At 34.6% G+C, this 15104-nt stretch overlaps 1 long non-coding RNA gene across 1 annotated transcript; it reads right to left on the reverse strand.

The window, feature by feature from the left end:
• Positions 1-964: 964 nt before the first annotated feature.
• On the reverse strand, positions 965-9120 carry LOC138922383 (uncharacterized). Its single transcript, XR_011435472.1, has 3 exons — positions 8209-9120; positions 6089-6158; positions 965-3048 (listed from the first exon to the last, which is right to left on the reverse strand). It is a non-coding gene; the product is annotated as an uncharacterized lncRNA (long non-coding RNA).
• Positions 9121-15104: the final 5984 nt, after the last annotated feature.

A 15104-nucleotide genomic window follows, 5' to 3' on the forward strand; every position in this document is an offset into this window, starting at 1 on the left:
GGAACTCAAATACTGTTTCTTAGAATTGGGTTACTGTTTTAAGCATGATGATTGAACACTTACTTTGTTATATGCTGTGTTTTCATGATTAATAGCTTTTGAGATAGTTATCCATCATCCATACTTCTTGCATTCACTTGTTGACTAGAGAAGCTTTGCAAAAGACAGTGCTTGTAAATATATTTATTTGGTATAAAGAAGTGTTTTCAGTGTTTTATATGTTTAAATATGTTAGGGAAATGGAGAGTTGCTAAAGTACATACAGACAGAAGAAATATGAATACATAGACACATACATATATATCTATACGCAAAAGTTTAAGGTAAAATAATCCAGATATGACAGTAAAATTTTGGTCTTACTAAGATTAATCAGGTGTCATATTTTTAATCTTGATACTTTCTCAGTATTTTACAATATAGGAAGAAACAGTGTTACCTATATCATATATGGCATGTATGTATATTAAATGAGACAATATATGTAAAGGTCTTCAGTCAGTGGCTTTCATATTATACATACTCAGCAAGTGGTGCTCATCATTATTAATAAGAAGACTGAAAGGCTAAAATAAATGTTTTAATTAGTTTTATCTGGCTACACAGCTGAATATGAATTTAAAATATTTTAATGTTCACTCTGAACATTTATATTTATATTGTGTTACCATAACACAAAATAACTCAGCAAATTTTAAAATATTAAAACTTCTTCACCCTTACTAGAACAAAAATGTCTGATGATTTAGACTATTGGCTCTGGAAACATGATCTTGGATCAGATTCCTGATTTGTCACCTAAGAAACTCATCATATTGAACATATTATTTAATCTTTTCAGGTCTCAGATTCTTCATCTGTAAAATTAAGATGACACCAGTGACTACATTATAGAGTTGTTATGAGGATTATACGTATAAATATACATAAACCATAGTCTGAAAAAGATTCATCATGCAATAAATGTTAGTTACAATTTTAATTAATGTTATGTTTTAACACTTTACTAAGAGATAAATGAAATTTTCTTAGTCATTTTCCGTATTATATAAGATGATCTGAATATTCAACATTTGGAGGGCATGTTTACACATGAATTCACTGAAAATTTGATTATTTGGCATTTAGAAAACTTGCCCTGAGAGATTTTGGACATCAATTTAACGAGAGTAATTAAAACCAACAGAAATAAGGGGCCAGTGCAGTGTCGTGCTGGTTGAGTTCACATGCTCCACTTCCGCAGCCTGGTGTTTGCAGGTTTGGATCCTGGGTGGGAACCTACGCACTGCTCCTCAAGCCATGCTGTGATGGCATCCCACATACAAAATAGAAGAAGATTGGCATAGACGTTAGCTCAGGACCAGGCTTTCTCACTAAAAAAAGAAAACCAAAATAACACCAACAGAAATAAAAAACTGAAATTCACCAAAAGTTCTTTTATAAGAGTGTTTGAGTAGAAGAAGTCCATAGTTGCTAAGTCATTTTGTAAAAAGAAAAGAATAAAGAAAACAATGATTTCAAACATGAGCTATAAAGCAAATGCCATAAAGTGTAAAGATATTCATTGAGAGTATGATCTAAGTGCTTCTAATATAGGAACACAAGAGACCGCATTCCTGGAAAAACCAGAAGAGATGCATTTATCGAAAAGTGTTTAATATTTCTTCAAGAGAATGCAAGGAAGCCAGTAATTCTAAGACAATAAAACAACCATGTGTAGTAATCTGTTGAATATCTATTAGTTATGTCCAATTTCTGTATCCTGATAATGTAGACATAATCTTAGCTGTGGTTTTTAAAAGTAAGATAGATCAAGTGGCATCATATATCAAGACTTCAAATGAGAAAAAAAAAATCACAAAGAATAGAATTACTGAGGGAGGGATGTAGCTAATTGAAGATGATTGCTTCAAAATGAAAAAGAAGTAAACAAACAAAATTAAACTACTTTATTTTTGGGAAATGGGCCCAATGCATTGCCTCTTTAAATTCTTACAGCAATTCTTAAGATAGGTAGTACAATTCTCATTCATGTGTGATAAGACTTGACATATAAAAAGTTCAAATAATTCATCAAAGGTCACACAAAAAATCACTGTCAAGACACAATTGCTACCAAACTCTGTGTGTTTGCTGTTACCCACATAAGCAGAAACTGCTACTACTAGTGAAAATATTTGGATATGATGGCACAGCCCAAGGAAAGACCCGATGAGTTCCCTTAGTATCTGTCAGTAATCCTCCACTAGTCACTGCAGTAGTACATCTTAAAAGCCAACAGCATATTTATTCCTATTTTACATTAATTATTTTCTTCCTCACTACTAAAAGAACATATTTCATTATTATTTGGAACATAACGGAAAAGAGTTTTTGATGTTTAAGTAAAAGTATTATTGGAGAAAGAAAATAAAAGATACATATCCAATGATTTACACCACTTATTGAATTCCTAGCATGTGTCTGGCAACTTAGATACATGAACCAGAAGCTACAACCACCTGATCAGACCAGTGTCTATTTTATAGACTAGTAAATGGAAGTTTAGTAAATCTAGATATTCCCTGAAAACATGCAAAATGAAGGAGGCAGATTTAAGTGTCAAACACAGATGTTTGATTTTATAGTCTGTGAACTTTTAAATGAATCTTACCCATGATAAATTTAGTTTCTCCAAAGTAGCACATTATAATAAAGTATTTCTCTCTGAAGAAGAATCATACCAGTACAATCCCTGTACTTTCAATCTCAAGTAGTGGTTAATGTGGTTAGAAGAAGAAATTACCATAGTACATGTCATTGTATCAAAAGTGGAAATAGTTCCATAGGATTAGTTTAGCATGAATAACCCAACAAAAATGATTGTGTGAGTGAGAGAGGAGGTAAGGAAAGAAGAATGACTATGAGGGTAACGAAAACAAATTTCATATATTCACTGCATTTGAATTAGAGAATCTGGGACACAGGAGAAGTCGAATATGAATTTGTAGTCAATGTAAAATTGCTACTTACCTGAAGCATGAAACTTCATCACCCTCATCTTAGCTCCTAGAAATCCAGAGTTATTAATGATTAGGAAATTATCTTTCCCTGAATTTCAGCCAAAACATTTAACTCAATAACCCACAACGTTGGTTAAGTGCCGTGTAAAGAAATGTTTCCCTTTACGGGAACCATCAAAGTGAAGGAATGGTCCTTTACTTTGCTTTATTGCCCACAGTGGTTGCCAATTAATTTTATTATAACACTCATAAGTTTTAGCGCTTTCCTATAAGATCCTCTTCAGATTTTACCCTCTTGGTTTTGCGCTTTTCACTGTACTTAAATTTAATTTCCCTATTTGTATGAATACTTCAATTTCCTCCCCCCTCCTTTTTTTTTTGAGGAAGACTGGCCCTGAGCTAACCTCTGTGTCCATCTTCCTCTACTTTATAAGTGGGATGCCTGCTACAGCATGGCTTGATAAGCAGGGTGTAGGTCGACACCAGGGATCTGAACCAGTGAAGCTGGGGCCGCCAAAGCAACGCACAGGAACTTAACCACTACACCAGTGGGCTGAGCCCTCAATTTTCTTTTAATAAAATATATACTTGGTTTTAAAACAACATTGTTGATTTATTTTTCCATCAACCAAAGTTAAAGATAGCATTTTGCATTTAAAATTTATTTTAATTTTGAATTCTTTTAAATATATAGTACAGTACGGAATTTGATAGAAATTAATATAACATGACCCAATGAACCCTAAGTTAAATTAAAAATATTGAAATATTATATATATTTTAGATATGAGGAAATTTACAGTTATATCTAAAGCCACATGAAATTTATTATTTTTCAAGTCCCAGATCCAAGATGATAAATGACAAGGCTAGATCATGTCAGACCTTGCAAACAGTTTAAAAAATACTTAGTTTTAAATGAAAATTTGATGCTAAATCATTAGACAGTTTTGTGCAGAGCAGTAGTATGACCTGACACATTTCAGTGGAACCAATCTACTATTATATTTAGAAAAGACAAAGGTGAGGAAGAAGATTGACCAAATAGGGGGCTATTGTAATTATTTTAGGGAGAAATAATGGGATTGAAACAGAATGGTAATTGTGGAAGTGAGTAATCAAAGTAATTGAGGAGTAATCAAACTGAATATGGAAATTGTCTTATTGATTTATCTGATTGATGGATTCTGTGATGTTGCAGTAAGAGGGTAAGGAGACAAGGCAAGCATAGTTCTGCTTTCCTGTTTTGTTTTGTTTTGTCTACTTTGGTCCTCTGAATCTGGAAGGGTGGTGTTAGGTGTTACCATGAACTGTGACAGGGAAAATTATGATTAGATCAGCTTATGAAGAAAGGCTTAAGAAAGCATTAAGGTGTTTTAGGATATTTTTCTTTGTCTTTTGGGGTCTTCAATTTACATAAAACATTTCTACGTAAGGATTTGTTCTTATTTCCTGTCCTAGTCTATGTGTTCAGCGAAATCTGTAGGGGAGGGCAAATGTGAAAATGCATCACAGATGTGAATGAAAATGAAGGGTATTGAACCCTGTAGCATTCATTGTTAGAATGCATATGTTACAAATATGCAAATCGTATATGTATTAAACTCTTTCTATTTTTCCTACTAGATTTCTTTAAGAAAGAATATCAAATTGGTGAGGTCCCTAAAGCATTTTTCAAACATGTCTTATATTCAGATTATTTTGTGATTATTTGGTTCCGAAGAACTAAAACTCATTCAGAAATAATGCCTCAAGAAGGAAAGTATAAGTGCTATTCCAAAAATGTGTCTGCAGAAAACTTTACCGCTAGATGAGTGCAGCTGATGTTTCCTCCATTTCTCTCCTCTGGGTCTTCCTACACACTGTTTTACTTACCACCCCAAGCAACTGAATTCCAGGCATCTTCCCCTATGTGGAAATACCTGTTATGACAGCCCAATATAGGATGTTAGGCTGTGAGTGTGCATCAACTTTTGAGCTTGGATCTTTGCAGACAAAATTCACATTTGGGAAGTGAAAGCTAATTAGTTCAGAGTGGCCGAGTTAGCACTCTACAGTGGTGAAGGCGATAGTGTGATGGAGTACTTCAGGAAGGCAGTGTTTTTGCTAAGAAGGAACTGTAAGTGAGGAGCAAGTTATTACTATCTCTAGTGTAAAATATAAGCAAAATAACTTTACCATAAAAAATAAGCAGAAAAATAATGTATTGATTATCATAAAAATATCCTGTTTTTAATGCAACTTTCAGAGGTAGTATTGGTTATTAATTGTCATTGTTTACCCTTTTGCTTTATTTCTTAATAAATTTCCAGAGACGTAACTCAGGTTAGTTCTTAACAATGACGTAAAAAATACCGTTCTGGAGACATGAATATTAGAATTGGTGCCACAAAAAGGTTCATTTTTCAGTTTGCTGAGAAATGGGAGCTGAATTTCTTCAACTGTTTTTAAGTTACATCGACTGTGAAATAATTATGTTTCTCCAGCTCCTATAGGAGTTTTTGCTGTGCAATAATTTGAAGTGCAGAAGGTCTAAAATTGCAGATATCTCATGCACTTATTCCTCTCTAAGCTGCTGTGCAAATTTAGAGCAAAAAGCTATAGTGATGTTTTCAAACACTGATTTTCACACATATATTCATAACCAAATCCAGTCTATAAGCAGTACATGAGTACTCACAAAATGCTAACACGAAAATTTATGAGAATGGCTAACAATCTCCTTCCTATCTTAGTGTAACAAATATTCAATTAAAGTTATTATTCTTTAAATATTAATACTACAAAAATTATGATAAAATTTGAATATATAACAATATTAGCTTTCATTACTATTTCTTGGAATTCCATTAGGCAATTAATAGCAAATTGTTAATATATTATGCCTCTAATTTTCCCAGAATCATAAACTGAATTTTGCTTTGAAAAGGCACAATGTTGATATATAGCTTAGTATTTACGTTAATATCTTTCTTATCACAATTTTCCATTTATTTAAATTGTATTTGCATAAAATATATCACATTAATTAATGTGACCTTTATAATCATAGATATTACCCAGAGAACATTCCTTCTCACACTTACACTCTTCTGGCATCTTCAGAGTCTCTTTCGTTATTGGATCTTTCTGCATTCCATTGTTTGCTGTTCTCAACTATAATACAACCAAGTAAAAATGTAAAATTATTTAACCTAGCTGACAATTCTATATCTCAAACATTCCTATTCTTTAGTTAACAAATCTCTTGAATCTGGTTTCCTTAACTTCTGATAATCTGGGTTCAGTACCCTTCTAGATACATATTACCTCATTCAGATTCAGGTTTAATTCCTGATTCAGCTTCAAGAAACATTTATTAAGCACTTACATTAAGCTTTAAAGTATATAATATTATCTTTAATTCTTATATGAGGGTTTATTATTCATGTACCTATTAAACAGGAGAGTAAGTATCTTCAGAAATTTGAAAGCATTTGGCCTAAGCAGAGCTATATATTTGATTTAGGTTTTGCTGTGTATTAGTCAGAGTCTAATCATGACAGAGAGTCACACAAAATTTGAGAAGGGAAAGTTTAATACAAAGAATGATTCTCCACAAGAACAGATTAAAGTGGTAGGGAATTGGCTGGTAAGATGTAAAGAGAACTGTAAAGTTACAGAAAGAGCAGGTATAAGAAGCAATCACTACACCTACAGCCAAGATCGAGCACCCAGGGAAGAGACGCCCTGGACTGAATCAGACCTCGTTGGAGAATTCTATTTTTCACACTGGCTACCACGCTTTCCTTACTTAGATATTTCAGATAAGATTTGTAGTTTTCTTTGTGGCCATCTTTTCTTCTCCATACTTATTGCCAAAACTTTTGTGTAGTTTTGATCATTTTAAAGCTCTACTATTTCTGCGGACTCCAAATAGTTATTTATTACCCACTGGATTCAATTGAAATTATTGTGTGTTTTTTGTAGTGGAAAGAATATGGACAACTAAAGATAAGGAGATCCCTTTTATGAGTCTTAGTACTGTCACTTGCATATCATGTTACTCTAAATAAATAATTTTCCCTTCCAGATTTTAGTTTCTTCCTCTCAAATTGAGTGAAGAAGATTCAGAATGTATGGCACTTCTAATTTCTACGTAGAAAGGTAAAGAATCAGTAGATAAAGATAAAGATATTGTTACTGCTCTTCAATATTTCTAATTCTCTTTCCCACCTGGGCACGTCAGAGGACTGAAGCTTCTAGTCACCTTGACGTGTGACATAGCCAGATGACTTCATTGACTAATGAACTGTGATCTGAAGTATGAATGCCATTTCTAGATGAAAGCAGTTAAGATATCTTGCCATGCCACTGTGATCTTATGAGTTCATTACATGGATTCATACAGTGGTGCCCCAGATCAAAGCAACCTAAAATAATATGCCCACATAGGGGATAGCATCTATGGCGGGTTGCCCTAACCACAGTGGACATTTCGTAAATGAGAAATGAGTGGATATTATGTATTTTAAGCAACTAGCTTGTTTGATATCACAGCATAACTTATAAAAGATTTTACAAAATCAATGTAGCTAGACAAGAACCCAGAAGGATAGTTATATAGGCAGATAGAACAATAGAAGGTAACACTTATTCAGCACATATGATTATGCCTGGTACCACTCTAAGAGTTGTACCTAAATTGTCTATTTACCCCATCCATTTAAAAAGGTAAATTTATGATTCCTGTCTTATGCTGCTGATAACAAGAAGGTTTAAGTAATTTCCCCAAGTTCACAGATTACAAAATGAATTGACAGGACCCATATTCTGAAAACACAGTTCTTGCTCTTAGCCACTGATGAGTAGATAGCTAAATAGAACATTTCAAATAACATATTTGAGTGGTACCGAAAAGGAATTTCTGTTTAAGAGGAAAGTTTCTCACTTGTAACATGGCTTGGGTTTGGCCAAAAGTAAATCATCAATATATCGTATTTTTCAATTCCAAGTAACTCGTCTATTACATGTTAAAACCACTATGTGAGAAGATATAATAATTTCTTGAAAGTTAAGTAATAACTTAGTAAAATAAATACATATTGAATAATGTTCTTGATTGATTGAATGATGTTTCAATCTGTCTTCCAACAATTGTCTCTTAACACTCATTAAAACACTTGCAGCTGACAAAGCCTTAGGGAATTTAGCCAAATCTACTAACCTGAAATAACAATCCAAGAACACTTCAAGTGAAAGTCAAATCTGGGTGAAAAATATGATATTTATTATTGACTACTTTGCAAATTAACAATTATTTTAAAATTAAAACAAAATTTGGTTTTGGCCTAGAAAATGTAAATCTTTTTAAGCATTTACAGTGAAGTACAATATACTGTCACCTTAACAGAAATTGTGCTACTTGAATTCAGTGGTAACATTATATCAGAACTCATAGTGGAATAATCTTCTACTAAAGTAAATAGAAAAACAAGAAACAATGCTTTCAGACAAGTTATCTTCTTATGTTTCAACATAAGGGGATAAGAAGCCCAATGAAAAGATTAAAAAAAGAAAAGAGAAGAGAAGAAAGATAACTTTGGTAAATTTCACTGCAGGTACTAAAGCTATTTTGAAATATTGTGCATAAGTCATGTAAAGGAAATTTGGCAATGTATCGATGTTTGTCATCTCCATGAAATCAAATGCAGAAATTAAAGTTTATTCTAGGGCATCAAAATGACGGCAATGACAGATGCAATAGAATGATAAAGATGTAACCAATAATTAATGAAGACACTGTTAACAGTGTAAAGAAGGCATATGATGACATAGTCTTTGTTGTAAGTTCTAACTTATAATCAGTTGTATTGTCTACAGGAATCACATACAAAGCTGGGAGTGCTCAGAAGTCACAGTCTTTTGAAGAGTTGATAGCTTAGATAAGTTATACTCTGGATTAGATTTGGTCCGATGCAAAGGGATGTCTCATCACTGAATCCACTTCTGCAGCCTTTGATTCCCTGATTAGCAGAACAGCTGTTTTCACGCGCACAGGCAGACACACACATGTACACACACACACACAAAGATAGGCTTCTGAAATGACTTGATAGAAAACCTAGAAATCTTTCAAATAATCTAAATATACGCAAGTAGTCATCATGAGAAACACTTTATTGGCTTCTAAATTTACTTCCTTATATTAAGGTGAAGCAGATTAGCGTAAGAATTTAATCAAGTGGAAATCTACCTCATAAAGCATAATCTGTAAACAGGAATATTGATTAAGAAAAGGTTATCTTATTTCTAGATAGAATCAAATTAAAAGTACAGAGGGACCAAAGTCAATTGAAAATTTTCATGTTTTCCAATGGAATACCTTTGAATATTTGGGAATCGTGAAGATGTTTTTATCAGGGAAAATTACGAACATGAGTATTTGAGATTTCTCATCACCGTCTTATGTAAAAACTATGGAGCAAACATGAAGACAAAGTAGAACAGAAGATAAATGAAAATACAGACAGGCAAGGGGACTTCATGGGTAAATTCAATTATCTTTGTTAAAAATAGACTATTTAGCACGTATGTTTTCTTCCTCTTCTCAAAAAGGTACTTGGAAATAATTTTTAAAAAATTTGAGCATCCCTGGGACATAAGAGAGGTTGTCTCAATACAGCGGAATTTTGAGGAATTTCTGGGAGATATGAAGCAGATGGGAACAGATGGAGGGCAAAGCTGATCAGTGCAGAATAGCCTTTGATTCAAAGCAGGCAAAAGGGGAAAACCTGGAGGAATAAGTGAGCAGATTTTCTAAACTGAGCCCTGAAAACAATCAAAGCTCAGAACAGAAGGGACTGGAAACAAGGCAAGCTGGGTAATAAGGTAGAAAGTGAAGGGATTCAGATTCTGAGCTAGTCATTCCCACACAAGTTGACTTGTACAATCCGAGTTGCCAGGGACTATTAAAAATGAACTGAGGGATATGGCACTGAAATCTGTCAATGTTGGCAACAGAGACAAAGAGAAGAAGGGATTTACCACAGCAAGCATTTGGGTGCCATTAATAAAACTTGGAAGACAAAAATGATTTAACATATTTGGAAAACATCCTGAATGATGTGGTATTTCCTTTCTTATTGAATCTCAAGAACTACGACTCTAAGTGGACTCAAACAACCCTAACACCTCAGAGTTTGGAAGATTGCGCTGCCTGGGGAATAGACGAGGAGATGAAGTACAGGACTTTTAAGGTTTCCTCCAGGGACCAACACACTGAATAGTTAACCACAGGCTATGCACTCAGGCTTCATTTGGTGTGAAAAGCAACTTAAAAGGGATCATGCCATTTAAGGGAATTCGTAGGCAATCTCCTGATTGAAGAAGTTTACCATCTATTGGAAGACTTCTAAACAGACCCAAACTCTCATGTCAAACACCTCACTCAACCAACACGCACATAAAACTTCCACTAGACAAAGCCCCTGACAATTCATTAATGTGGGATTGGATTACCAGGAGGGATGTGGAAGTGATCTTTGTCACAAATTTGTGCTTGGGTGGATGATGAAGTAGGAAGAACATCTATTTATTCATTTTAGTTTTTTGAAAAGTTAATGAGCTTTTAAAAAGGACATGTAAAAGCTTTGCACATCGTATAACCCCAGTAATATTTATTAACTTCTTTTTCACTAAGTCATAGAAGGCAGCCTGATAATAATTTAGGCCTGCATAACTGAAGAGACGCTAAGGTTGATCAGTCATATGAGAAGAAAGCACTTGCTTTGGAAGATAAGTATTGGGACACAGACCAATAGGGGTGGGATTGCCTTATTGAACATTCTGTTCATTTTGATGATATCCTTTAGAATTAGTGTGCCATTTTTGTTCTCTTGGAGCAAACACATTTGACAGAAACACAAAATAATGTCAGAATGTATGGTCCAGGATGTGGAATTAACCTTCTAACTGATAACCTTCTAATTGATAGCTCCAATTGTCCCAGAGAAAAATGCCAAGAAAATGAGAGGATCCTGCCTTAGGGACAAGAGGGTGACATCAGCACACTAGATGTTTACTGCAACAGATTTGCTCACTTTGTCACCAGTAATTAATGGGTCTAGTAATAGTTATTCATTGCCTTATATTAAGCATGTTCTATTTATTTTCCTGTGAAAGGATTTAGGGAGATAGAAATAAGATTTCTTCTCGATTTTTTTTCAGCGTACACAGGGACCAACTGAAATAGAAAATGTATTCCTCAGAATACTGAGCAATGAGATGATTCATGAAGGATGCTGAACAATCCATCATTCTATGTCAATCTAGACATTCTTTTCCTAAAAATGACAGATTTGAAAAAATAATAATCAGACATACGAGGAGAAACAGAAAATTTTCAAAATAGATGTAAAATGAGTGGATTCATTAGGACAACCAGCTATTGATAAAAAAGCTGAATGCAGAAAACAGATAGGACTTTGCAATAAAAACAACTTCAAGCACTTTTTTCAGGAAGGAATCAATAAATAAGCTTGGCAAGAAAGAGTATTTTGGGAAACAAAAGGTATGGTGGTAAAAATAATGGGGAAAAAGTCAACAGAGAAACTGAGTGGATAATATGGAATACTGTCTGTGATTTGGAAGATAAATATTAGATATTCCACTGGAATGCAGAGCAAACACACAAAGAAGAGATTAAAATACTGAGGGCTAAGACATGACACACGGGATCTAGAACATCCAAATCCGTAGAATAATACTTCCAGGAGCACAAAATTGGGTGGATAGGGAGGTATAAAAAAATCAAACTAATGGTGAAAACTGAAATAAAGAAATGGTTAATCGTTAATACCAAAAAGGCCACTGAATAATAGACAGTATTGAAAAGAAAACAAAACAAAATATTACTCAGTGAAAGTCACATATTCTAAGGATAAATAGGAAGCCTGTGAGTTACCTAATTCAGGGAGATGGTTACAGAGGAAAGAGAATCAGGTTAGTGTTAGAAAGCTCCTCCAGAACATTGAGCTCTAGAAGACCATGGGAAAAAAATCACAAGGTCTTTAATGGAAAAGTATTGTGACATTTAGATTCCACATTGGAGCAAATGGGGCAGAGTGTAGAAGAGATCTTTTCAGATAGGCAAAGATCAAAATATATATGATCTATAATTACAGTTTTGTCTTTGTTTTGCGTTGTAACTGTTATTCTGGTAGAACTTTGGAATGATGCTCAAGTCATTTGGCTTTTGTTAGTAGGCCTCCTAACCAGGGGATGACAAAGCTCTTTTCAAGCAACTTTGTGTATTTTTCTCCATCACCAGTGGCCTCACCTTCTGTGTGACCCTTCCTTTACAGTCTGATCCCTGCCCACGCTGGAATTTGGTATCCAGAACTACACCCAGGGGCTGAGCAGCTTTCTCAGCCTGCTTTGTGCATGTTGATGTGTGCAGGCACTAGAGTCTTTTATTGTCATTTAGTACAGGCCAGTGATGCTTATGACAGTACAAACAACCTTAACTCAATTAGCTTCTTATCTGTTTGAATTCAGTGAACTCCATGTGCTACATAGCTGTGAGTATAAGACCGTAATACACAGTTCATTTCCTGCATAAGGTCTCGTATCTGCTTTATTACTATTAATTATTATTATTATTATTTTGCTTTCTGACCCCAGACCCCGCCCCCTCTCTTTCTCCCTCTTCATCTCATGTGGTTAATGTGAGTTTATTAGGCTTTGGTAGGAGAGTTGTACCTTTGGCCTCTTTTCCATGAGCTATTTTTGTCTAATTGATGCGATTTAATATTACCACTTTAATTCGTTCATACAATTTAGTAAGGAATTCTTTGATTTGATCATTCACACAATTCTAAATTTTCATTGGCCTCTGTAGGTCTCCTTAGTTTGTTTTTGCTTCTTCGAGAGTTGAGAACAATTTGTGTTTTCCTACCCTGCAAGTCTCTGCATTTCTAGCCTCTCTCTGTTCTTTTTCCATTCTTCTTCAAATTTGCTATATATTTTATCTTGGTGGCATCGCTTTTTTTAAAATAGTACTTACTCTGTTGAAACCATTGGTCACTCATCTATCCATACTGAGATTATGTTTCCTAACATCTTCTATAAATAAAAGTTCAGTAGAACATTAGCACATTCCACCTGATCACAAGGACAGTTGTACCGACTGTTCTGTCGCTGTATAATGTTTATCATTCTCCTTCTAGACTTCAGTACTAATTTCATCCAACCCTTTAAATCAACGGACTCTTTAACCATTGCTGTGTTTCTGTGTTTTGCTTTTGTCACAGTAGCACCTACTTCAAGCATCATTTTTACAAATCAGTCTGCTGCAGTAACAAATAAACCTAAACCTTCATGACATCATATAGCCAATATTGTATTCTTAGTCATACTTCCTGTCATGCAGGCTCTGCTCATCTTAGATAACTAGGTAGCAGCAGAGTTTCCACTTTGACACATGCACCTGTATTCTCCAAGGAAGGAAAAGGGAATTTGGTGAGACATATGCTGGCCCTCAAAACTTCTGAGAGAGAAATATCGCTTACGCTCTCTTTTCATTGATCTGGTGAAGTCTCATGATCTGACCGACACTGTTGAAAGGTAATAGAGAAGTACGATTCTAGTACATGGTAGGCACTATGCTAGCATTTGGGTCTAAGGGAGCAAATGAAACAGAAAAAGTTCTTATTTTTTGCAGGGACAATCAATCTTCCTCATTGTTTTCCCTCCCCAAAGTCTCCCAGTTCATGGTGTACATCCTCGTTGTAAGTTCTTCTATTTCTTCAATGTGTGCTGCCACCACAGCATGACAACTGACAGGCGGGTGGTGTGGCTCCACGACCCAGAAATGAACCCGGGTGGCCAAAGTGCTGAGAGCGCCAAACTTTATCCATTAGGCCCTCAAGGCTGCCCCAGAAAAAATTCTTAACATATTTGAAATTTTATCTTTCCTTTAAATGAAGTAAATTGGGTTTGCTTTTGATTCTTAATGGGATAATTTTAGAAATTTTTAAGAAAATTTCTGCTTTGCTTCCTTTATTTAAAACTTTTATCTTTTAAAAAAGTTTCTCCTAGGTTTAATATGTCATAGAGAATTCAGTTGCTCCTTTGCCTAATTTTTAAAAGTGTATTATCTAACAAGTTATCACAATTTTAACAGCAAAAAACAGCAAACATTTATTATCTCACATTTATTAGCTCAAAATTTCTGGGGATCAGGAGTCTGGGGTCCTCAGTCAGAGTCTTAAAAGGCTGGAATCAGGTACAGGTTGAGCTGTGGTATCATCAGAGGCTTGAAAGGGAAAAAAAATCTGCTTCCAAGCTCCCTCAAGCTGTCGGTGGAATTGATCTCCTTGCTACCATGGAACTGAGGGGTCTGTTTTTTGCTAGCTTTCACTGGCCGCTGCTGTCAGCTCCTAGAGGCCACCAGCAGTTCCACGTCTCATGGCCCTTTCTGCAGGCCCTCTCAGAACATGGTGGTGGAATTCTTTAGAGCCAACAAGGGAGACTCTCTTCTCAGAGGGTCCAGTTCCTCTTCTAACGTTTTTCGATTAAGTCAGACTCAACTAGAATATTTTGATTAACATAAAATCAATTCATTTGGGATCTTAATTACATCTTCTAAGCAATGTCATCTTTCCCATATTCTGTTGACCAGAAGAAAGTCACAGATCCTGTCCACTCTCAAGGGGAGGGGATTATTCAGATGGTGAATACCAGGAAGTGAGGGTCATGGGTAGTCAAGGTAGAGTGTGTTCACTACAGGAAGATTGCTGTTGTATTCCTCATGTCCAACTATATAATCTAATTTGGTCACATTCGTGAAATAATGTTATCTATCAAGTAGCCCTTATGTTTTCCGAGTCATTTCTTATTGTCCTTTTTTAAACTGTTAAAAGTTTCCCAATAAATGTATCTTTTAATTTCTTCTATTATTTCTAAGCATTTATCTTTTATATACCACTTATTGTTTTGTGTAATAGAATTGCTTAATTTTATTATAATTCTCAATTAATGAGTTGTAATTTTGTATCAGGCGCTCTGTTAAGCACTTAAATATGTTATCTTATTAATTAATTATAATACATCCAATTTAGA

This window comes from Equus caballus, unplaced genomic scaffold (assembly GCF_041296265.1).
Source record: "Equus caballus isolate H_3958 breed thoroughbred unplaced genomic scaffold, TB-T2T haplotype2-0000784, whole genome shotgun sequence".
NCBI classification, from domain to species: Eukaryota; Metazoa; Chordata; class Mammalia; order Perissodactyla; family Equidae; genus Equus; species Equus caballus.